At 37.1% G+C, this 26,829-nt stretch overlaps 1 protein-coding gene and 1 long non-coding RNA gene across 9 annotated transcripts in view; one reads left to right on the top strand and one right to left on the bottom strand.

The window, feature by feature from the left end:
• The window catches only part of ANKS1B (ankyrin repeat and sterile alpha motif domain containing 1B), a 439,567-nt gene that overhangs the window by 56,440 nt on the left and 356,298 nt on the right, over nucleotides 1-26,829 (bottom strand). The window lies entirely within an intron of this gene.
• Nucleotides 9,301-18,777, top strand: LOC119717254 (uncharacterized). The gene is made up of 2 exons (XR_005266500.2): nucleotides 9,301-9,594; nucleotides 12,276-18,777. It is a non-coding gene; the product is annotated as an uncharacterized lncRNA (long non-coding RNA).

Genomic DNA, 26,829 nt, shown 5'->3' with positions numbered 1-26,829 from the left:
AAGACATGATAACACCTAGAATACTCATGAAACTAGCTTAGGTCATCCAGCACAGCTCACCTGATCATCATGCTTGGTATAACTGAGAATTTGAAAATGGATTAAATGCATTACTATATAAATAGCCAGGATGGAGCACATTTTTACTCAAAGTTTGAAAACTCCTACTCATCTAACTGATATCTCTGATCAACAGTTCACCATCACCCCAAAAAATAAGCACACACACATGCAAAAAAAAACCAAACCACCAACTAACCAAACAAAAAAACACACACCAAACAAAATTCTGCAGTGTAATAATGGCATAATTTGAAAGATAAATATGTCTGAGTCATTATACTTTCATAAAAAATGATGACAGTCACTACATGGCAGAGCTGATAAATGACCCCATGCCCCAGTCTCCCAGCTGAGCTAAAACTGTTGTGGGATGTCAGAGACCCAAGAGTCCCATTTACCAAGCAGGCTCGTTAATCTCCTCCATGAGGGCAAACTCCCATGGGATCAGCCCTAGACCTGAAGTGACTGAGAGCTGTGGGAAAAGGCAAGATCCTGCATCCCTCCCACATCCTTTCTTCCCATCTCACGTGCAAGAACATGAGATGTGCAGGCGGAAGAAGGCAAAAGCTATGCAAGGTAGCTGCAATACTGAATGCCTGGTGGCTTATCGGCACCAGACACACCCAACCATATTAAACTTCCATTGCATTTTTCACATAACAATACCTTATTATCTTTCTCATGCTGATTCTCATGCTGTAGCTACCAGTTCCTTCCAGCCCTACAATCATGGGCCCAAATTATCACAAACTCTTGTTCGTTTTTAAACAGTGCAGGGATTCTCTGGTAGCACCCCTAAAGCACAGCAAAGTGCAGGCACACAGCAAGAGAGAGGCTCCCAAGCATCCTTGCTGCAATTCTGCCCAGAGCAAGACACCTCTGCTTTCCACAATTACAATGGAAGCAATCATTTTTTTATGTATATGAAAAGACTTGCAAGAGACTTATGATTTCATATCATAATGATACGAAATATGTGTCATTATCCCCCTGAATTAATCACCCAACTGGAAACAGATGTCAGTTGTCTTGGTGATAGCATTTCAGAGACAGATGGCTGCCTAACAAGTCCTGTTTCTATATGTTGATCATGAAGAACTGATGTTGTTCCCCACCCCTCCCACCTCCCCCCAAAAATAATAAAAAAAAAAAAAGTTGCAAATCTGCAGTTTAATGGTACTGAGTAGCCAGCCAAAGGACAAGAACCTTCTTAAGGAAAAAGTAATTTTGAATCATATGTACTTGTTCCCACCTGAGCTGCGTTGCTGCCAGTTAGCTTACTGCAGATCAGCGGTGCTGCAGTGCTGCTTACCACTGCCATCCCACCTCAGACTCAGGTGTATGAGGATTTACTATATTTTTTGCAGAAGTACTCAGGATAGCCTTTGGCACTGTGGAGGCCAAGGAAATTTTTGCCTTGACTTCACTGGACATTTTTGTCATTAAATTGTTTTCAAATTTCTCATTAGTTTAAGAATTGGCTGTCAGAATACATCAGGTGCTGGCGCTTTTGGCTCCATTAAGGATAAAAACAAAACAATGATTGTGTGCTTGCAATTGATAACTCATTATTTCAGTGAAAAATATTAGTTTAATTTTTCATTAATAAAAATCAAGAAAATACAATGAAACCTGAATAAAAATGAGACCTTGGCATTCTATCTCCTGAGGATGTGTGTCAGGCTATGTGCTGAATGAGCCACTTTTTACACGCATTTTTATTTTATTTTTATTACAAAGAAGTTAAATCCATATTTTTAAAAATGTCACAACAAAATGTTTTGGGAAGCCTCAGGTTTAATGATAAATATTACATATGTGCATTTTTTTTAACACGAGGCTCAAATACATAACTCAGTAATCCTAGAAGTGTATTATACATACAAACACAGACTATTACAATAATGATTACCTATTCTAAGAGGCAAGACTGAAAATATTCTTTATGTGAAAAACAGCAAGCTCTAAGCAAGTCTGTATATAGAGTGAAATAAATTCCTTCTATTTTCACAGGCACTATGTGGAAAAAATATTGGACAACTTGAAAGGTGGAATAAATTCCCAAAATGAATACTAGAAGAGTATTCTTAGACTGTTTTCTCCAGTACTGACTTGCATTTTTACTTCTGTGCTGAACTAATAGCAGGTCTAGTTGCTGGCTCAGATCAGATTTGGAAAATGTGCAATCAAAGAGACCAGCAGTGTTGTTCCTGGCCAATCTCCTTGAGGTCCTCCATGTTAATCATACAGGATGATGAGAGACCAATTGCAACACCAATATGTTATCCCATTATATTTTGCAGGATTACTTACATAGTGGATAAATTATAATTAATGCTACCAGTACTACAACACATTTCATAATTAGCTAATCATTTACTTATCTACGTTTAATATGCAATTATCAGCCAAACAATTAATTTGTACACAAGGCTGAAATATAGCTCATATAATGAGAAATTGGAGATAAAATACAAATCTCTGCAGAAAATGCTAACAGCTGTAAAGTTAGTTGATCCTTTTTCTGATCTTGATTCATTTTCATCATGGAATTCCAGGCAAAAGGAAAAAAAAAAAAACAACCCTAAACCACAATCAAAACATTCAAGCTTTTAAAGAATGGGACATTCATCTGTTAAATAAAAAGTTAAAAAAAAATAAAAAAGATTTTTTCAATATACATGCAGAAAAGCCAAACACTGGACAGGAGAACCTGGAGCAAGCATTAGAAAAAATGTTGGGACAGGTTATTCCAAAAGCATTCAAAAACCTATTATGTTTGCAAGTTACCATTGGATGCTTGAAGACCTAAATATTACTGCATTAAGATATTTTCAATTTATTAAGTTATTTTGCATATAGTAAAACATTTACATTAAAAGCATGGCCTCCACCCCTGAATAACTAGTTCAAGCAAAATTGATGTGAAGAGCCTATCTATGGCTTACATTCAGGCTGCTTTGTGGGGTGATTTGCACAGAACACACACAGCAACTTAAAATACACTTATCCCCTAAAGCATTAAACATTCAATATAAAAAACATTTATAACCTCTGTTACAAGACCCATCACTGGCAATGTCAATACTCTACTACTATAAACTAAGAGCATGATGGTCAGGACACAACCCACCCCAATACATTGCCAAAGTACAAGTGATAAGTCCTGTAAGTTTCAGGAAATCTACATGGAGCTGACACCTGAAAAGGAAGAAGATCTGCAGAAGAAAGTACCAGGGTTGGGAAAAACACCAAATGGATGGGATGGGTGCTGCTGTGCAGAGCAGAAACACACCATGGCAGAGCAAGCTTCCAGGACTGCACCCCAGGGAGCCAACCTGGCTGAAACAAACCTGGGAGGCAGGCAAGGAGCAGTCCAATGTAAATCCTTATCTGTTTCCTCACTTGACCACAGAAGAGCTCACACTGAGGACTGGTGATAGGGGAAAGAGAAATGGGGTGAAAATTTTGTGCTTACAGAGGTGCATGTCAGACCTGAGATGCATCCACTACAATGAAATCACACCTTCTCACACACTGGACCACCTGAAAGAAGTGGCCAGCTAGCACCAAAGAACCCTGAAGCCAATGTTTTAACAGAAGCCACAGTCCATGAGCCTATTCTTTTCAGTATTCAGTGGTTACTACCTTTATTTTTCTAGTTTGTTTGTCAGGTGTGTGTCATTTTCCCTCTGAGGACTGGAACAAAACTGTCACAGAAAGGGTAGCCATTTCATGAAAATTGTTTTTCTTCTCCTAACTGCTTCTGTCTTATCAGTAATCAGTGCAGATTCACTCCACTGCAGAGTGTCTGTTTAGCCTTGGCCATACAGTTTTCTTTGACAGCATTTGGCGCACTGGATGAAATAAAACACATATTGTCATGTGCTAGTATAGGCACCATTGTCTCTATTTTGGGTTATGCTGTCCAGGGATATCTCTTCTATCAAGATCTTTACCATTTAATTACTTCACAGGAAAAATGCAGCTACACTTATAAGACATGATGTGAAGAGGAACCTCAATTATTGCTCTACTAGCTCTGTAGCAACAGCTAATGATCATTTCACCATGTTACTTTCTGTAAGGACAATCCTGAAAAGAATAATTTTTGAATGACCTATAACCTTAGTACAGGTTATGGCATGACATACAACCTTACTATAACAATAATTAGAAAGAACCCCCTGCCAAACTATTTTCCCAGTTGTCTTATACTTCATTGGTTTGCAATCTTTGCATAAGCTCATTAAAACAATTATTACAGATGCTGAAAGAAACTCATACCTTTAAATAAATTGTAGTAGCACCCCTTCCTAGGCTTCACACCCTCCTCAAACTTCATCAGCCTCATTCTCCAGCACCAACCAGAAGAAGCTACAAATATACAAGCCACCAGCTCATCTTAACTGCAGCTGTTATAATCTATTGCTTTCTATCAGATAGTCTAATTGATTGGCATAACTGAAATAAATTAAGAGCAATTTTGTCTAACCTTTGTTTAAGTTGGACTGTGACATTACCTGTCAAACCCTGAACACAACATCTTGTCCATTTTCCAGATACATTATAGCTTGAAAAAAAAAAAAAGCCATTAGTTCTTCCTTAGATTCTTCCTTCGTTTATAATCTCTATACCATCACAACTGTAGCAACACTATAACTGCCTTTAAAAAGGCAATGGCCACCATGGCAGACCAGAATCATACATCACAGGCAGCGCTGGCATCACGCTGTACTTTGACTCTTAATCTGTGAGGAGGAAGCACCGCGGGTGGGAGAGAACAGGCTCTACGAGCACAGCAGGATGGCTGGATTAACTCTGCCAGGGGCAGCAAGGGGACAGCGCAAGCATTTCTCAAAATATCTTTTTCTTTCATGCCTTGAGGTAAGAGCAGGAAGGAACACCATCAAAAAGTGGGGTTACAAAAGGATACAAATAAAGTGGCAAAAATATTCGGCCGTCAATAGCTCAAGTGAGTTCTTCCCTTGTGATTTGAGCAACATGACAAATTTCAGCATGAAAGATTGTCTGCATGATTTGAGATAAATTAAAACTGCAAGGCTGTTCAGATCATACACATATTCTTATGCAGATCCCTTCATTAAACATTCAACATTAGTCTGGCTTAAGGAAGAGAAATTTTTGTACATAACTAATTCAGAACAAAGCAAGTGGGCAAACTGTACTCAAGAACTCTCCAAAAGGAGGCTGATTCTTCACTACAGTTAACTTTATACAACAACAAAAAGCAGAGTTTGGTCATATTGAACTTGTTTTCCTTGAAGTTACTTCTTAAATTAAAAAGAATATATGTGTGTATCTTTTAGAATTCCACCGCTTTTGGCAGCTACATTATTAATGAAGCACCCTGGCAAAACCCACAAGTGAATGGATTATCATGGGAGTCTTTCTTGCTATAAATTCCATTTGAATTTTCTCACTGAGAGGGGTTGGTCATGTAGCATGTTTTCTTCACCTCTGCTCTTTCTCTGTTTTTTCTTCATCCTTATCAAAAGTTCCTGAAAAGGGAAAGCTCTCTTCAGAGGTAGTGTCAAAAAAGAGATAAGCCTCATCTGCACGGCTCAGACTTTGCCTTTCTTGTTTTTTACCTTAGGCACATCCACCCACATAATAGAGTCAAAAGAAGGAAAGAGTTCAAGGAGTTTATTCTCCACTTTCCCCATCAGTAGTGTAACACCATCAGTCCTCATTTTGCAGAGAAGATTCTTGGAACTACAGGAAACCAAAATGACTTAGTGGTCCTGTGCACACAGCTAACCACAGGAAAGCAACCCTACATTGCAAGAAGTCAAAGGCCTTGAATCATATCTATAACAATTCCCAAACAGCTCCTAATTTTGTTAGGAGTCTCCACAATGTCTAGTCATACCTTTCTATAATTCTAAATACTGCAATATAGCAAATATCCTTCATCCAATGATTAACTGTTCTGATTCTTGAATTATGTTATCGTTAATATTTAACTTAAATTGTCTCTTCTCTAGCTCTTGTTCTGTCCTCAGTGATTTATGAAAATAATTAATCATTATCTCCTTTGTAACATCCACTCACATGTTGACGGAAAGTTACATATGCTCTCAATCTTGTTCTTTCTAAAAGGAACAGGCTCATTATACTATGTGTCTGGTCAAGTTTTCCAGTTGAGACACAGCCATGATTTCTATCCGACATAAACAGAAAAAAAGACAACAATCCTCCTCCCCTCATCTAAAAAGCAATATAAATACATATGTAAAATGTTTACGTTTAAAATAAATAATATAAAACAGATGAGAAAATTTTTCCTTTTTTTTTTTTTGGCAAGAATATCACACACTCCTAAATTTGTAAACCATACAAAGGAGCAGACATTTACAAGGTTTTATACATGTTTTTATTGTTAGTATGCACAACATCCATACATCACTGTCTTTTTCTCCGTTATGCTACTGACTGATGTTCAGTTTAATATCCAGCAGCTCTACTCCTGCCCAAATTATTCCCCCAGTACTGCTGCTCAGTAATATACTCAGAGCTCGTTATATTCTTTCATGTGATCTGATCTGACTTCCAAAATAAATCACTTTCACATTTCTTCAATTAAATCTTATATAACTGATTCAGCCCATTTATGCATTAAAAAGATCATACTCTATTTTAATCCTATTTTACAAATTCTTCTATACCATTAAATAATCACCCTTCAGATCAAAAATAATGCCATGAAAATCCACATTTATTTGGAACAAGTTTGCAGACCTTTAATTTTGCTGGAACTTGAAATTTTAAACCTGAAAGAAAATGCATTAGCTTATATGTATATTTATTTATATGTATTAACTTATAATATTAGGTATAGTAATCCGTGATACTATTGTGAAGCCATGTTTCTACATAACCTTGTCAGAAATACGCACTACAGTACAGATCACACTAACTTACTGTAACATAAGAAATCCTGTCATGAACATTTTAAAGCAAATCACTACATGAACTATGATTAATGATGAATCAGAAGAGTAGATTTATATGAATAACAAGGAAAGAGGAAAAAAAAAACACACGCTTATCATGGACAATTAGATGACAATGTAACTTATGTATTTGCTGTGTTCTAATATGTAGCCACTTGGGATATCTTCACGTGACTTATTTAGACTTAGAATATACTTCTGAGTTGTACTACAGAATTTGGGGCTTTTCAAATGAAAAAGTAAGCCTAAATTTAGTCATTGTCAGTTAAGTATAGTTTTAAAAACTTTTCTGTTCATGTACACATCTTGTTTATGTGTTGGTTTCTTTCTTCTTTGTATTTGATAATCTAGATTTAGAAAAATATAGGGCATTTCTTACTTTAAGAGCCCTGACATTTATACTTACCTGCTTCTGTTGCAATATTAACCTTTGAATCATAAAATATTTTCTTCTCAAATAGATTTGTTACAGAAACTCAACACCATAAGTAAACCAAATTTCTGCACAGAGGGGAAAGTAAATGACTGTGCTACTTCAGTAGTAGAATGAAAAATACTTTAGCTAAAAGGTTAAAACATGCTTTTGAAGTTTTTTGTTATGCTGCTATATCACACATAAAGGGCTTACTCAGCCAGGGACAATTTCTTAATTTTCAGGAACGCCTGTGTTTTACCTTAATTTGATCAGAGACGGGTGCAGCTGATGTTTTCTGAAGTAATATCTATCTATCATAAGTCTATACCAAGTGCTAATGTTCCTACTGTCAGGGAGGGCACTGAAACACAAGTTTTCCCGTGCAAGTACAGCACAGCTGGTTTGGGGATAATTCTCTAGATTCCTTCAAGATAATTCTCCAGATTCTGAACTTCAAGGTTCAGAACTGTATGTAAAGTTAACAAAATATTTTCAAAGAAAACATGAGATTCTGGCACATCACCTGCCCAGGAGATATAAGCTGTATTTCAGTTCAGAAAACAGAGAGCATGGTGAACCCTGAAAGTTTCAAATTTGCTCCTTAAAATTGCTCTCTGGTAGCATAGCCCTCTGGGCATTGTCATGGAGCTGGTTCTAAAGCAGCATGCTGTGATATGGAGCACAGTGGGATGCTTTCACGTGCACTTTTCCATGCCATCCACTCAGTGCTGTCCCTGCTCTGAGCTGTTCCGCAGCCGTCCTATGTTTGGCTGCTGTGAGCAACCTGGGATGTGGGGCTGTGCCAGGGGTGATGCTGAGCACATCTCCACACACCTCAGCACCAGGACTTGCAGACAGCAATGAGTACTGCCAGAGAACTACACCCGTATAATGTTACAGCCCACACTTATCATACAGACCAATGTGAGATGAGATTCAATGTAAGGGATCTCACGCAGGCGTGGGATTCCTCTGTATCCATGGTTGGGGAGTTGGAGAGTGAGAAAAAAGCAAACAAAACAAAACAAACAAACAAACAAACAAAAACGCCATGTGCAAACCATAAGCCAAAGGATGGGAAGGGAAGTCACGAGCTAGAACCAAGCTGTGACTGTACAAGCAGTTATATCTGCTGAGAACTTAAAATGCAAATGTTAAGTTTTATTAATCCTTTTCTTAACTGCAGAGACGACCAACGCAAGCTCCTGAAATAATAAGGTAAAATGGGAATTTGGAACCTATGAGAGACAAAATGAGCAGCAGAAATTTGAAGAGGCTGAATAACACAGGAGAAGAATAGGGAGACTAGAAAATGGGTCGTTATAGTAATCAGATGAGAAATAGCTAATGGAAGGACTTACATTTTACAATAAAATTAAAATGTAGCTATTCGAAAGATACCAATAGGTGACATCCACAAGGCATTTCTGATAAACCAGAGTATATTTATTTTGTTTGCTCTGGCTGTTCAGACACTTTTCCTATCCTCTTCCTTAGCAAATTCTGCTTCCTTCTCTCTCACCTGTCATCCTTCTCTCTACCTCTTTTCACATCTTATTTTCAGGTCAACAGTTTCTTCTTCAAGTTTCTTTTCCCGTTGTAGCTTTGTTCCGGATCCCCTTTATTTATTTACTGACTCCCACACAGCTCAGCAATTTAATCTGCATTTGCAACCACACCACCACCTCATCTACTGACCACTGTGGAGGCAACAGGGAGAAACAGCAACAAAAGAACAAGCAAAACCTGCTGACCAAGGAGTAAAGAGCCTGGGGAAAAATTAAAAGGAAGCTGTAAAATCAGATGTGATTTAAAGGCATCTGCTCTTCACTCCAAGCAGTGAAATAACCATGTAATAAACATTTTGAATGTATGTTTAATTTCCATCATATATGTCATTTATGGCATAACCACCCAAGTGGTTCAGCTTGCAGCAAGAGACAGCCTCATTCTTCAGCAGTCTCTGTCCTTATTTTGCACCTCTAGGATACCGTTGAAATGAAGAGAACAAACACCCACATACATTTCTATTCTTTCGTAGTCTGTACAGTGCGTCTTCTGTGGAAGCAGTGCTGCTGGGATCACCGCAACCAGCTCCCCTCCTCGGCTGTGGCCTGTGATGACTTAGAGCACTACCTGGTACAATATGGTTGCTTAATTATCTATTGAGATGAGCTACCTAGAGAAAATGTTTTACCAACATGAAACATTTTACAGAATGGTTATCTGAGAATGTTTCAAATAAATAAGTGATTTTGTGTACATGCTCAAAATTTTGACGCCTGCTGAGGATTTTATTTTATTTTTTTTTAATTGTTATTTATTTTACTTTTTAAAATCGCTAAAATTTAAATTTTTAGCTACTTAAAATCTTATTAAATCTCTTCACTAGGGCACTAGCCTACAATTTTTGTATTGTCTAAATTGCAAATTATTACAGTGTCATGATGTTAAACATACTTAGCAAATATCAAAATTCACTTCTGTACATTATTATTTTGCTAACAAATTTTCTAAGCCCCCAGCAATTGCCATATATGTTAAAATCATCCAGGGTCAGCTTTAGCAATGTATGAGCTTCAGTGGTTCAGAATTTTACATTTTATTTTATTTTATTTTTTTTAGAAAACATGGCATGTGTTTGTATCAGCAAGTTTCACCCGTCATTATCCATCTCCCTCCTACACCTTTCTAGTATAAAAACCCCTTCTGCTTGCTGACAGAATACTAATTTGGCTTCATTTAAATGCTAAAGCTGCATAGTCCAGCTATCTTATTTAAAATATGTGTAAAGCTGTGAAACAATTGACAAGCACAATGAAGTGTGTCTACTGTAAGTTCTGCATGAAATTATTTTTCAATAGACACTAAAAAGCCAAAAGCTAACACTCCCATTTTTTTTTTCTCACATGCATCACCTAAAATCAGAGAAGGGAAAAAAGTAGTATTTACTTAGCAGCTCACCACTCTATAAAACTTGTTAAAATTAAAGGCCAGGTGATATATCCACAGAATACAGCTTCTATTCATGTGAGGACACTCATTCTTGTAACTACAACCACATTTTTATTCTATATGTTTAATAATAAAGTATTAAGAACATTGATTAATGTTTAATGTTTAATAATAAAGCATTAAGAACACCTATATCAAACATAAACTGAGGGCAATTGGAATTTCAATGTATGAATAGTACAAGTGAACTAAATACGGAGAGCTCTGTGGACAAGACCTGGGCTGGTATCCCTCAGCAGTACCATTCAGTGACCTCTGCTGAGAGATCCAAACTGCTTTCCTCAGGAAGGTGTAGTGTTACGGCATAAAATGGAGAACATAACATAACCTGAATGGTTACGTTCCATCCATTGACTTGATTCCAAATACTTGGCATGTAAGTGTATGGAAACGTGTAAGTGGAGTTTAAATGTAAACACCTTTATATAAAGATGTGTGATATATTTATTCTGTTTATCCATGCACATGCGAATAGAAAGCAGGAAATAAAAAATGTGCGAGGGAGCCCTTACACCACTGCAGAAAATCACGTCTGAAAAGATGTCTTTAAACTCTATAATTCCTGAAAGGTCAAAAAACAACAGAGATTTACCAGTAGAAGAGTCACTAATAAAAATAATTAATTTCAGAGGGTAAACATAACTTTTATTGTGCAGACTGCAAGTAGATAACTGTCATTGGAAACCTCTGTATTTCTAGATAGAAACTAAACATCATTTACAGTTCAGTATTTTAGAGAAATGAAAACATGGAAGACCTGATTGTAGTTCGAAAACTGCTTTGTGCACCAAGACCACTGCAGGACTGAGTTAAGGAGCTGACCCATATACAGAAAAATAGGATCTAAAATTAAACAGGAAAATGTACATCATTATTTTAACTTAGCTCAGAGTTACACAGCTAAATCTCTGTGCAGCAAACTGAAAAGTTATCTGTACATTGCAGATTATTATGTGCTCACTGAACAGACAACATTTAAATCATTTTTGCTGTTAGTATTGAATTTTTCATGCATTTTAAGGCTGGATAAATGGTTAGGAAAATAATTCAATAGGTCAGCCATTTCATTAACTTTAATATTAAACAACAAAATCATCCAAGCAGAATAATTATTATTATTATTTTTTGCCTGTGGACCTACATACTTGTCCAGGGCAGCAGAACCCACTGAGAAGCCTTCCCAGCATGCCAAAAGTACCACAGTGCAAGAAATCTAGGGCTGCACAACTTATGTTCCCCATTGAAATTGTGTTTAGTTCTCACCTAACACTTTACCTTGTAGCTAGATTTGCACATTTGTTCTCAGGCCAAGGCTTCTTGCTCCCAAAGGTTAAGATATGCCTTGCTTTGCTTTAATTTCTGAATGTACACTGAATATCAGCTTAACACAGTTTAATAAATTATCAAGAATACTTATGTTAGGACTTTGATAGTATCTAAAATATTTTCCACAAGGTTATAAATTACCTGCCTGCAAAGATCTAATGCCACTAAAAGTCTCTGTCAAACATTTCCTATTGTTAACAAGGGTGACATCCTGGTTTTCTTGATGCTAACGGCAAAATACCACCAACTGCACTGAAGCCAGTGTCTCACTTAGAGATGCTGTATTCCAATAAAATAAGGATTACAGTGTTTTGTAGAACTGAAAAGATGGGTACAGTTAAAATGGATGCTAGAATGAAAGCTGACTGTGTAAAAATACTATTTCCTTATTCAACAATCCTACCCTATAAACACATTCAGTCATATAGCTGCTTATACTTCTAGCTATATACTTATACTTAATTTCATTTCCATTTCAGAGATGCACATTATGGTTAGAACAAGCAGATCTGGCTTATACTGTTTCTCACCCCTGTGATTTCATCGTTAGTCTCACCAAAGTCTATCTTCCTCTCAAAGTCACAACCTCTTGAATATCAGCAATATTAATTGGGGAAGAAAATCAGAAGAATTTAAAGCAGAAGAAGCTTTTAATTATCATACAGGAGAAGGAGACAGAAGCAAAAAAAACAACACATCCTAATTTTTCTGTGATATCTGAAGCCCTGAGTTTGACTAGCTTCTCATCATTTATAAAATTGTAAGAGACAGATGAATTTTAAAATTCTACATGCAGTAACAATCTGCTACAAGCTGGAGCACCCCTACTGAAAATACTGCTCACAGAAACTTTAATATTATGTAAAAGAGAAAGATGGTCTTTCAGATACCAGCTTAGACTTGCAGTCAATATGCCTGTTGTACCTAAGAGAAACCTTTTATTTTCAAACTTGAAAACTTTTACCTTGTGCTCTCTAAGACAAAATGAATATGCCACTTTGCTACCCTTCAATAAATTGTCAATGTTTCACAGCACAGGGTTCTGACTTTCACTTAGGAAGATGGAATTTATAATCTCTCAGGGATGGAAAAAAAGTTTGGACACAATTCAAGTGTAATCAAACCACTAAAAGCAAAAACCTCATGCAAAACAGAATGAGAGAAGTTGCGTGGCAATATATCTTCCTGGCTGTGCTCCATGAAGGGCTGCTGAGGCTCACCTGTAAAGGATACTGTTGTTGGCATTAATTCTCTCCTCCTCGCCGACTGATGTGGTGTGCAAAAATGAGGCAGACCTGAGACAAGCTGAGGGTGACCTGCAGTTTTGATATCTCTCCTTCCTCTAGACCCTAAAGGAACCTCTCCTTGGCTGTTGGAATCAGTGGTTAGCAAGAGCCACAGATCAACTCACCCCAGTCATGATATCAGTGATATAATAATATAGGAAAAAGATGAGAGATACTTTTACTAAAAGCCACTCTTGATCCTGTAATATTGTCAACTCCCTACCTCTAGCCTGTTTTGTAAACACACACATTTTACTACAGCAGGAATGAAGGAAGTTGGGTATACCCAATTTTGTAAGATTTCTCCTTGCATCTCAGGCATCCAGGATTTATGTTGCTCTATGGCAAAGTCTGAGAGAAGACGTAGCCCAGCAAGATGAAAAGCAAAGGAGCTGTAAACTGAACATCAAATGAGTTTGATCCCTGCTTTCACTGGCTCCGAAGTACATGTGCCCAGATGTGGCCTCCTGCTTCACTAGATAAATAAGTATTGAGTTGAGCAATGTGATTTAAGAAGAAAATTATATGACACAGTATGTTTTATTTCACAGCATGGTAAAAAATGATTAAAGAAATGTGAAGAAGAGTAAAAGACTTGCTCTTTTAGCTTTACTTTCAAATACAGTAATATAACAGAACCACTCTGATATGCCGCTGCATGTACCACTTCTATGCCTATTATCCATCTTCTTAGAAAAAATGAAATCTAGACCTACACATTTTACCTTAGAGCAGAAACACAGGTTTCGTAGAGTGAAAGCTTATGAATGGTAAAACAGGAATTTAGCACAGTGAAAACACAGTCCAAACTTGGGGGGTCTATTCTCTTCTTATTGCTTTTATATACTTCCAGTATTCAAGAAAATTACGTAGAAGCATTAAAAGTAGGATAGACTCCCGTGAAATGACCTCACAAATGAAATTAAGAGAGGGAGAGAGCAGTGAATAACTGAATCCCTTGAGCTAGAAGAATGTCATGCTGGAGTGCTGTGGGAGCATATAAAATCTGTGCTACTGTGCACCCACTTTTCAGAGAACCTGTGTAACTTATGAACCTGACAGCAATGCCATACCTACCTACAGGCTCTTCCTATCCTCCCTCCCACCCTGTCAGCATGCTTCCACTAAGAACTGCCAAGGAGACTGACACAATGAAAATACAGTGGTTTGGCTGCCTTTCAACCTTCTATATACCCTGGAGACAGAAGGATTACTTATTATTAGCAATTATGAAATTTAATCCACTATACTACATTGCATATGATCAAGCTTTATTATACTCTAGTGAGTCTTACCATAGTATAAACATCAGATTATAAACCTATTTTTTAAATGCATTGATTTTAATTTTATATAGTCAACTTTCTCTGCTGCAATGTGCTCACTTCATTCTGTAATGCTGATAGAGCATGGCCCTTGAGTCACTGAACAGCACTGGCACATGTTTCTACAGGTACACAAGAGAAAAAAAAAAAGATTTCTCTTCCATATTTTCTTCTTAACAAAGGAAAAGCTGGAACGTGTGGATTAACTGATAATTATGACTATGGATGAAACCTGAAATACTAACAGGCGTGAAACCACATCTCCAAAATCCTAATTCCATTCACAAAATCATCCTGGCCTTCCATGCTCTATCCCCACAATCAGAATGGAAGAAATAAGTTAGAGCCATAAGAAATGTGCACCCTGAGTGCAGTTTGGCCAGCCACTATTAGATTTGGTTCACAGTTTTCACTCTGTCACTTTAAAAAACAGGTGTTTTGCACTGTTTTCTTATAGTGGTCTTTGTTCTCATAAACTATGATACTTAAGAAAATCATAACACTCTTTCTCATGGACCACTACTGTAAGAGAGACACAATCATTACTACCTAAGTGACATTACACTTGCTAACTACAAGGGAAAAAAAACACCACCTTTATAAGAATATGTACTCTTTGCTCAGTCAAGGATTATCAAGACCTAATCCTTGTTAAATAGTAAAATATTTGATTAGAAAGAGAAAAAAGAGCAAAAATAATTTTCAAGGTAATCATTTGTACATATTGCTCCACTCTGTCTCTTTCCATTATGTGTGGAAGCTGTATTTATCTGACTGCTTTCCCCACCTACTAAACAGCAATTCGTACACTGAGGAGGCCTTTTCCACAAACTGTAACACTCTGTTCTGCAGCATAGGCGTTTCCCCTAGGGAGAAACCGCTAGCGCCAGACACTCGTGACCCTCATCAGTCACATCATGCAACTGGAAGGCACTTAGTGCTGCGAGGAGCACGCTATGAGAAGCTACATGTATATGCAACTGTGCTAGTGCTTTTACTTGAGCCACTCATCGTACAGTGACTTACTTTGAAGAGGCACCTGGTGACCGACATGTTCCACCAGGAACATGAGTAATGGTGCAGTGTGGATAGATTTGCACTGAATATCTACACTATTCTTCCCTTGCCCCACACCACAACTCTGTACCTTCCTCCTCCATACTATCTCCAGCTTTCCTAATCCTTACAGTAATTTGAGCATCCCACCATGGCTTTACCACTCCTTATCTCCAGTTTTTCTCAACCCCAACACCGTGAGAAGGATTTTAAAAGGGTTCTCTCTACCCCACATGGGAGTTGGAGGAACTTAATACCTTTGAAATCAACCATTCTTCCAGTTAAATGGCCTACTGGTTCAGAAGTTCAAAAGGCTGACAGCACAAATACAAAAAAATACTTCCTCAAGTTAAAAAGCATTCCCCTAAATGAAAATTTAGATGAGTAAATCAGTGATGAAAAATTACAAAATACATGGGTTTTAATAATCATTATAGCCCAGAGCAAGAACCTCAAGTCTTCTTTCTTACATAACTGCATACAGGATAACCACAACCATTTAATCAAATTTCACCTAAAAAAATAAGAATAAAAGGGATATGATACTCTTAATACTATTTTACTTTCTAAAACCAGAAAAGATAAAGCACCCCAAATTTAGACTCAGTTCAGTACTTCAGTAATGATAAACATAAAGCAGTGAAACAAACCTAGGCTGTGCTTCGTGTCTACAGAATGACATGACATTCATGTGGAATGAATGTCATTCTATGCTCATGACAGAGCTGTGATTAATTAAGCAACGATCCTAAGTGATTTCTCTTACCTGAGTATGCACAACCCCAATTCCCACACACTACTCATTTGACTGAGACTGGAAGGAGAGATCTTCTGCTTAGGACAAGCAAGCATCAGATTGGTCAAAGTTTAAAATGTACCAATATAATCATATTAAAGCATTGCAAAATTAGAAATAATTTTTATCAAAATAGTCATACAGAAAATCTACTATTCAGGGAAGAACCAAGTAGTGAACCTGACGGTTCAAATAACAAAAACATCAGGAAGGCAAATGTCCTCTGTCAGGGAAGCTCATTATTTTAATTTAATTTTAATGGGGAATTTTAAGTAACGGTGAAATGAATTACACAAAGCTTACTAAATCTTAGGAGTTAAGGGAGTCCTATAGTCCAGGTTAGGATGCCTTTATGTGATGATAATGATCCAATAACTTTAGATGTTCCCACTGCTGAGATAAGGCATCCAGGACAGCTGCACACTGAGCACCCACCAGCTGCAACTGGCATGTGAGGTGAAACTTCTGGAAGTGAGGATGAGGGTAAACAGACAGGTAGCAACCAACTCTGGATGCACAAGCTTCCTTCATATACCAATTTCACTTCTCAGTACATGAAACCTTAAAACTTCAAAAAATTTAAAAAATCCTATACATTGAAGACAATAGGAACCAGATACCATTGTATATTCTGAAAACTTTATCCTGCAATGGTTCCAAATATGTTCCTCTTTTGATGATTCACAGAAGAGTGCCGTTCTCATGTGTCCTTTTGACTCATGCTGAAGCCTAATTATTTATATATATATATTTTTATTGCTGGAACCATTTTGTCTCATCTGCTCTTTGTTTTCCTTTTATTTCTTTTAATCTTCTAAATTTATAGATATAGCTTTCTATCTTTTATTTTCTTTTAACTCTCTTGTGCTTTCACTCTTCTTTCTTTTCTGTGACTTTTCAGGAATCCAAACACTGTGAAAGTGTCATTTTGCCTCCTTTTATTTAATCTGCCCATTTCTTCCACTGAAATGAAAGCCAAGGGAGCAGGAATACTTTAGTTAAGATACTGCCCAAGCCTGCAGCTATTTACTTATGAACTGATTATATGAATGACTGTGTTAGAAGTCATTAGAGGTCTAAGGGAAAATGTCAGGTAGGTTATAATATAAAAACTGGAAATAACAGCTGGTTTTCAAGCAGCAGTGTAATACACTATCCACAGCTGCAAATCCCTGTTAGCACAGGTGTTGAGGCACCACTGAGATCAACTTTTCCATCTGCACTGCCCTGTTTTTGTCTGCCTATCAACCATGGCTTGTAGGCTAACCTTTCTCTCCATCACACATTGATAAACACCACTTAAATTCTGTTTAAATAAAGATGGATCTTGCTTTGGAAAACAAAACAAAACAAACAAACAAAACAAACAAACAACAACAAAAAACAAACAAACAAACAAACAAACAAAACACAACAAAAGCACAACGAACCATCACCACCAAACCTGAATGATCGTGAATACACATAATAATAGACTTTTGAAAAGTAAATCTGCCAGGATAAGAAAATCAGCGTGAGAAATAATTCCTTAGAGGAGGTGAACTGTAGCCTTTTGGAATTCTGTGCGAATGTCTGAGAACCAAGTTCATAGCCCAACAGGTGAGCTTATGGGTTAAAAACGATCAATGTGGGGAAAAGGTCAATGTTTGCTCTAAAAATGGCAGAACTATACATGTGATGTATTATTAAATTTCAAGTCTTTGTGAGGAGGAAAGTTGGCGCAAAAATTCAGGCAAGATAGATTTGAATAAATCTAAAACTATAACTACACTTAGTTATTTTATATGCAGTAACTTGGCTAATGCCAAAGAAAACTTTCTTCTCTTAAGTCACTGGCTCCCATCATCTGGAAAGAACAACTGTTCCTCTTTAACGAATGGCAGAAATCCTGTTCCCTGTATTCAAGCATAGTCTTCCAGGATCCACGAACTGCAGCAAGACCTGGCTAATACACTTTATGTAAGAGACAGAAGGTTTGAAGAACAGGGTGAAGGTGTTAGTCCAGCCAGGTAACACCTTCAGGTAACCTGACTGAAGAGATGCATCAAGATGCTGAAGAACCCACCTGGACTGTATATGCTTCCCTCTCCCAAACACCAGCAAAACTGGAAAAAAATGAACTGCAGTGACACCTTTGGCCATGGATGACAAAGCATCCAGCACCACCTAACCAGTCACTGTGCCAGAAGTGGAAGCAGGTGGTATTAGCATTTGCCCTGAAGGCAAATCAGACCATTCTGAATTTCCAGACTTGTGTGAGGAAGGTAGAGTGGCCTACAGACCACCTGCCGGTCTTCTTGGAGGCAGAAGTGAGATGGCAGCCTGCCACTGGGACCGAGCCAACTTCTGCCCTGGTGACTGACAGGTTTGGTCTTGCTCCCTGGAGGAAAACGTATTGCTGCTGGAAAAGCAAGCCTGTCTGTGAAAGGCCAAAAAAAAAGTATGAATGGACAATTTAGGGAAATAACTTTTCCTTATAAATCCCCCCTTTTCATTAACACTTTTTTTTTTTTTTTTTTTTTTTTTTTTGTTAAAATAACTCATTTTAAGTCTACTAAATAAATAATGTCAATTCTGATGCTTCGCTAAATAACTGGACATTCTCAGTAATTAAGCAGCTTTTCTACACAGAGCAGAAGGAAATATTCTAATGTATTGACTATATTTTTCCATGGCACAGAGCACATAAAAATAGGCAATTTCAATAATCATTATTACTGCTACAGTATATATTAATATATTTTGTATAAATCATTGCCTCTACTATCAAGTCTGCTACTGCTCCTGCAAATAAAGCGATACCTTGTTACCTAGCAACTGAGCAAGTCGCTGCTACACTGCCAAAAAAAAAAAAAAGGGAAAAAAATGAAATATATGTATTTATATATCCCCTTGGTTTCACGTTGAGAGAACATCCATAAAGAACAAAGAATAATCCACTCAAAGGCCCTGAAATTCAATATTTAAATAAAATATTTGATCCTCTGCATTCCCTAAGTATCATCAGAAGCTGGGTCTAGATTAAACATGCATTACATATCACTGACAATACAATGTTCTTGCTATGCATTTCTTGGAATATTTTATTAATGCATATATATGTACACAGACATTACATATATAAGTCATGGCATACACTTAATGCTACATTTGATCTGTATTAGAATAGGAATGGCTATCACAGGGCTTTCTTTAAAGTCTGCTTGCTTATGCTAAATCAGTTTCTTTCCTGTTTAACATAGCAATGCACAGTATTACCTTTGACTGATGCAATGTCTCCTTTTAGGATTCTGTCATTTGTACAAATTTGTCCTTGTGTTTCATACAAAAATAAAAGTACGCAACCGTACATACTACAAACCTCATCACTTCATTGCTTTATATTTCATGTCAGTTTCTGACAGATTGCCAACACTACCTTGGTCAAAAATGAAAAATGAGAGCTCAAGAGTCTTACTTGTGTGGATGAGCTACTTGTTCTGGGCAACATGCAGATTCTGCAGCAGCCCCTGAACCCTCTGTGTGTGTCTGGCCCACGCTCTACCCTGAGCTGAAAAACGCAGAAGGATTCATGGCCACACAGTATGAAGACATACCCTTCACTACAACAAGGACTGCCAATAAGCCTGTGAAGCAGGGAGAATATGAAGCCATGAAAATTGCTGTCCTGAAGGCCCACAGTTTCATTAGAAGGTAACTGTTTTTGCATTCAATACTGTCTAAGTCATTACACTGCCTAAAAATCCAATGCAAAATACATCTGAAGACAATGCAGGATGGTTTTCCTAAATTTCACTTCAGAGGTAGGAGCCAATCACACATTATTACAGGTAATGAAAAATTACATCATCATCGATCATTACATCAAATTACATTAAACACAAATAGTGATACCATGCAAAGCTTTGAATGCTGCTCCTGCTAGCAGCTTATGTAGTAAAAGTGTTCCTGAAACATGTTGTTAATGTCCTCTTGAAACTTTTTAAAGTCACCTATCTCTTACAACACAAGGATATTGGCTTAGTTAATCATAAGACAAAACTATACACTACCTATATCATGCTGTCTTGAACATCTGCTGTTGCTGTAATCCTTGCTAATTCATACCAAGAATATACAGAAAATGATAATATGCTTGCACCCAAAGAGTCCTTATTTTGTGTGGCCCTTACCCTTATCTCCAAGTGCTAAATAGTAGTTCAAAGTCTTCTGCAGCTTGGTTTTGCCCATTTTTGAACATTCTTACAGCCTTTTAATGAATATGGAACATATAGCAATGAGTGGGTTTCAGTAAAGAGCAAAATACATACGCATGGGTGAGGATGATTTATTGGTTAACGTGGCATTCAAAAGCTTCTTTCAATAAAAATTTTAGAAGTTAGGAAAACACTACAACCTATACATCCTACAAGGATAAAGCAAACATCATACCCTACAGGCTTTGTATGATGAAGTCTGTGCATATTGTCTCTCTCTCTCTGGAACGCAGTCTTCAGTGACAGATGGCACAACCACTACCTACAGATGGCTCAAACGGGGCTCCATAGCTTTGATAAATACTGCAATCAACTCCTAGGATAGGTATGGGTCAGGCAGCAGAGCAAACACAGGGAATAAATCCCTCAAAAACTTCTTAACTGTAGAATAATCACACACCTAGTATTATCCTAAACAGACAGATGAAAGTCCCCGGCTTTTACTGAGCTGACAGAAATTCAAGACTACTTAAAAAGAGGTCAATAGTTTAGGATGAAAGTGTTTGAAATTAGCCTCAATCAATTTCTTATCTACTTCATCCAGAAAATCATTTCCACTTTCATCATGGACCAAGCATTCCTGGTAAAAGTATTCTTGCTTTCCAGTAGGATTTGTTATACTTTGAAGGAGCAATCAAACCTATCACTGATAGAGTCTTGGTTTGGTTGGTAGAAAACATCCTTGCCTCAGACGGATGATTCACTACAGTGAGCGGAAGTATTTGAATAGCTACTACAAGAAAATCAAAATTCATGGACTGATACTGTGGCTATTTGTAGCAGACTAGCATAATCTTTTCTAATCGTCTATAGAAACCTGGAAATAAGAACAAATGGAGTGACCTTACACAGGAGCATTTGCTTGAACAGAAGTCTCAGAGACCCTGCTCTCTCACTCCCTACTGTTAAAAAGACAAGTAAGGCTTTGCAATGTGTTTTGTGGCAGTGCAGGACTAGTGATGAGCTCTGTTTGTTACTTGTTTTCAGCCACTCAAACTTTGTGCCATTTGGGTTAAAGTCTTCTACCAAATGCCATCTACCAGAATGTTCTCATCAACTAAGTGCTGTAGTGCTACAGGTGTGTATGCAGTAGAAAACATACAAGCTCCAGAAACGTTTTGGATAATCAGTTAAAGAATAAGAATATTCCATTTCAAATTGATGTCACACAGGAAAGATGCTTTCTGACAAAACTAATTCACCCTTTGCCCTTACACACATACTTTCTATTAAGAAGATGCATATAAATATACCTTACAGATGCATTACAGAAGGTGGACTACACCTCCATTCAGAGTCCTTGGACTGTAAAGCAATCCAGATAAGTTCCCCAGCCCAAACCTTCAGCGTAATAGAAAACAATATCTTTGCAGAATGCTCACAAGTGGAGCTCTGCAAATCTTGTTTCCCAAGAAGTAAAACAAACCCATTGCAGTATTAACAGGTAATATGACATTTCAGAGCAGCCTTACTAAAATCTAAACTAACATATGCCTACTGGATTCTTGTCTGTGGACGATAACACCAGAACTCAAATAAATATTGTAATCATTTTAAACCTTGATTACAGTCCAATTACAGGAATATCTAGAAGCTCTCCTGAAGGCCTGAAGTTTCTATTCCCTTCTGCCATCACTACTTTTTCCAGAATTCAAACAGACAACAATAAAACTGCTTCTTTTCAACTACTTATGTCTACAATTTAATGAGCTTTCTGTCCCTAGCTTCCAAGTTTCACTGCCTGAAAATGTGCTGTCAAGTTAGAAGGGAGTCCACTTTGTCAGAGCTTCAAGAAGTAGAAAAGCCTGTACAAACATTTTATTATTTTATTTTGATGAACTACCTCAACTTTTATCGTTTTTCAGATTACAGAAAACCACAATTGACATTTTTCTTTTTGAGGAACTGCTGTGTAGAGAAGAGAGACAGAGATTGCTATGGTGTCAATGTAATTTCTGAATGCATCACACAATCTTTTGTTATATGTCAAAAGCATAAACAAAAACACTCCATGTGTCATAGTCTACAAAAGATATCAGGTTTTATAGCATAATAATGCATGACAGCTCTCTTAATACTCCTGATAATTCAGTAATTATGTAAATACCTCCAAATTTGATTACACAGATTCACAAATGTCATTTAAGTTTGTGAGCCAAACTCAGATTGCTCTATGTGTGAATGCAGCAACATGGAAACCTTTAGTGTGAACTTGGCTATGCCAGTTTTCATACTGCTGGACGAGATCCTCTGATCACTGCAGTAATGTGTGACAAAAAGTGATTTGAAGTCACTTTTTCATAGTTATGATCCCCTAATCCTCAGTTCAAGTCTGTAGGATGTGGAGATGCCTCAGGGCTGAGCTAAGCTTCGACCACCCACTCCCTCCCACAAGCATGGAGATCCAGACCGTTGTCTCATCCTCTTCAGCAGGGTCCTATGCTGAGATGGGGAGAGCAGGAATGGGAGGAACAACATGAAGATGGATGGTGAGATCTGCCTTGGAGATCATCATCTGCAGGGATACTCTTCGCACACTCCAGTAAGGTAGCTCCACCTCTCCTTCACCCACGGAGAAGTGCAAAGGCACCATGGCAAAAGCTTAGGACTTTGTCTTTGGAAATGGTAGACATGTTTACTTGCTAATACCACCTCTCCCAGAGAATCTGATTTGTATAGACTACTACATTCCTAATAAATGCAAGTACTGCTTCAAGAATGTTACTAGTTTTTAACTGGCTCCCTCACCCTCTTGGTTATGTCATCACTGTATTAGGATAAACATAACAGGGTTTTAACCAGAACTGTTTGTGGTGGCTGAAATAAGATACTCTAAAGAAAAGATTTTTATAAATGTGACACATCAGCCCCCTAGCAATAGGAGAAACAGCAGATATAGCTTCTGTATAATGCATGAACACAGGATTACTTCCATGAATCAACAGTTTTGCATTAAACTATAAAATCATCATCATACACAGATAACTAAAAGCAAGGATTGTACCTCCAGAGCTATAATGAGATTATGAAGGTCAAATAACAATCCCATTACTTGTGTTACATAACTCAAAATAGGGTGCATGTCAATGCAAGAAAATGGAAAGGTGACTGCCCTTTTGTATATATCGACTACTTTGATTCAGATCGTTTCTTTTATAGTAATTCTGTTCTAATTACCTTTAGCAAAATATTTTCTCTTATATGAAGTTCTAATACCATACAGCAAGAAAGTCATTTTCTAAAAAAAATCTGTGCTATGCTCTGCAGATAAAAAGGGGCTGTTATTTCACAAAATCCCAGGGCAGATTAATCAGCCTCAGACACCAAAAAGCAGCAGGCTGGGGAATCTCTTCTTGGTCAAACAAGCCACTGCCCTCAGCTACTGTGGGCAGACTCCAACAAGGCATTAACAAGTCATAGGGTACAACACATGCATGATGCTGCACAACATCAAGGGTCAGCAGAAAGGGTAGTTTTTCCTCACTTGTGAGAATAATTAGGAAAGTATTTCATTAGAAATACAGAAGCTTCACAATTTTCTGTCAACTACAGCAGTCTTTGGTATACACAATAACAAAGAATGGGAATAAAATGGGAAAAAAAAATATTATTTAAATGGGAAAAAATGATTATTTAGGGGGCTATGACTTGCTCTTTACTTTGTGCTTTAAATTGTCTTTATTTTTTAATGAACATTACCAATAGTCTGATTGTAGAAGCATAGTCCTGAAGTACTTTCCTTAAATATCAAGACCAAAGGATTTCAACAAAATTTTCAACCTAGGAAGGTCACTTGCTTGTAGATATAGTAGAACATGGCATATTTAATGAAAGATAGTTCAAAAGGGAAAATCAACACTCTACAGCCCAGCTTTCCAAATTAGGATTGCCTAAATTCAGTTTCCTATTTCTACAACCAGCATTTACAGAGATGAATATCAACTATAATAATGCTTTCTCTAAAGGCATCTCTCCCTTTGAAAATCACATATTGAATTATGAACTTTAGAGCCTAATTTTTAGGCAACAAAGATTAAAAACACTGGACTCAAGCTTTCCTGTTCAACATTTCATCTTCTCAGAAGCTCTAGCCAATTAACTGGACAATGCAAATGAATCAAGAACTAAATACAATCACACCAAAAGAGTCGTCTATAGAAAGAATCTATAGGGTTTCTATCAGTGTTAGTGCTCCCATACTAGAGATAGCAATAGGGGGATGCTCACTATTTTCAGAGCAGCATTTCAGGAGCTCCCCAAACATTGATTTACTGCAATGGTAAATGAACCCACTCTTTTTAAAAATGTTATTGTTTGTCCTTCTTCCCAGCATTCAGGAGGATTACTCCTGACAAAGTACATGGGACACAGTCTTCAGCCTGCATACTCAACAAAATCAACAGCGCTATGACACTTTACACCAGCTGAGAACCTTGTTTGTAAACTCTGAGTGTAACCCTTTGGGGTAGATGATGCTTTCCTCTCCTGCCCTATGTACCCTTGTACATATCATCACTGCACAACTACCACTTAGTCCCAGACAGCTCTGTAAAGAATAAAAATGGCTACAGCAAGCCTTAGAGAGGGAGCAGGAATGGGCACAGCAAACGTTAGAGCTGGAATGGGTGTATTTAATTCAGGTCAACCCAAAATGGCATCCTTTGGCAGTTGGAGGGTGGTGGTGGTATGTAATGCTTGCGAAATGAACATGATGGGGACACCGCCACACAAGTACTTTTTTGTGACTGAGACTAAAACATGTGCAAATTATTTGAAGGACAAGTGTGGAGCTGAGATGGTTGGCTGCAGACAACAGTTTAGAAGCACTCAAAAATAAAACAACTAACAACCCAAAGACATTATCAGCAGAATCCAGGTGGAAAACCATAGTTGTCATATTTAGTACTCTTTCTATGCTTTCATGCTTAAAGTGCAATGCTGCGGTATTCAGACAATATCAAAGATTTATTGCCATTTTGCATGGGAACGTAAAACTCATATGGACAGTTAAATAATTAAATTAATAAGCATTGGGTAAACCCCTATAAAATGTGAGCACCACATATTTTCAAACCTGTGAGTACCTGTTACACTCAGTATTTTAACTGTGAGGTTTAAAAAAAAACAACATAAGGTTCGGAAGTCTCTTTATAATGTGTCTTCTGTAGAGCCAATCTTTGCTTCAAGATACCTGAGCTGAGCATAACACAGATTAGGATTGAGACGTACTTGCAAAGGTCTATGAAAAACCTTGTATCTTGTTTCTTGCTAGTGCTAAGAGCAGGAACGCTGAGTTTTTAAATAAAAATAACAACTTGCATTCAGTTTTGTAATGGCTTCAGTAAAAATACAAATGAGTCATGCAATACATCCCCTAGGTTTTGCTACAGTATTTTTCTGTGTGACAATTCGCTCCAATACCCACTTACCTCAGTGGTGATTTATAAATATTAGTACAGAATGTTTTAGTTCTATGTATTTTTATCATATAATAATAATGCAGGTGTTTCACAAACCAATTGGGTATTCATTAATAATGAGTTTGCCAGGTGACTGCATGATTAAAAAAGTAACACTTTTTCCAGATTTCAGTTATATCTGAAATCATACCTGATAAATAAAAGCATTACAAAGCATGACAATGGTATAACAGCTCTCTGATTATGGGATCTTCCAGTAGATACTTGGACAGTCTTCAGTTACCTTGAATTTTAAGTACATCAACAATTTGCAAACTGACAAATACCCAATATATTTATTTATGCAATAAGTGACATTATCTAAAACTTTATATAACAGTATGAAATTGCTATATTATTTCTACAAGCACTTTTTATAAATCTATTTAAAGATATAGCTTTCATACCAATTTCATTTGGGCAAGATGAAGCCTAAAAACAGTCAGACGAACATACATTACAGCTGTAAAATGTGTATATTTATAGTTATTCCTTATATCCATGTACATTTAGTATTATATAATAAATCTCGAGGAACACTGGAACTGTGTTCATCGAGGTTCATTTTCTTATATTAGGAATAATTACATCCAACCATTTTTGTGGCTTACCAATTTATCAGTGGTTTTAGAGTCATTCACAATACTCAAAAATAAAAAGGTATTAAGTGTAATATGGTGTTCTTCACTGCACAGATACATGATGAAGAAATAAATGATTTTCACTATAGCCTTGTACAAAAGCCATATATTCTCACTGAAATATTTGCCAAAGCTTAACTTCAATGTATAAGGAACCTCATATGTGGTAAGGCATACATGAAAACACCTAGCAGCATTGAAGGTCTGACTCCAC

This window comes from Anas platyrhynchos, chromosome 1 (assembly GCF_047663525.1).
Source record: "Anas platyrhynchos isolate ZD024472 breed Pekin duck chromosome 1, IASCAAS_PekinDuck_T2T, whole genome shotgun sequence".
Taxonomy (NCBI): Eukaryota; Metazoa; Chordata; class Aves; order Anseriformes; family Anatidae; genus Anas; species Anas platyrhynchos.
This window is presented reverse-complemented; position numbering and strand designations above follow the sequence as displayed.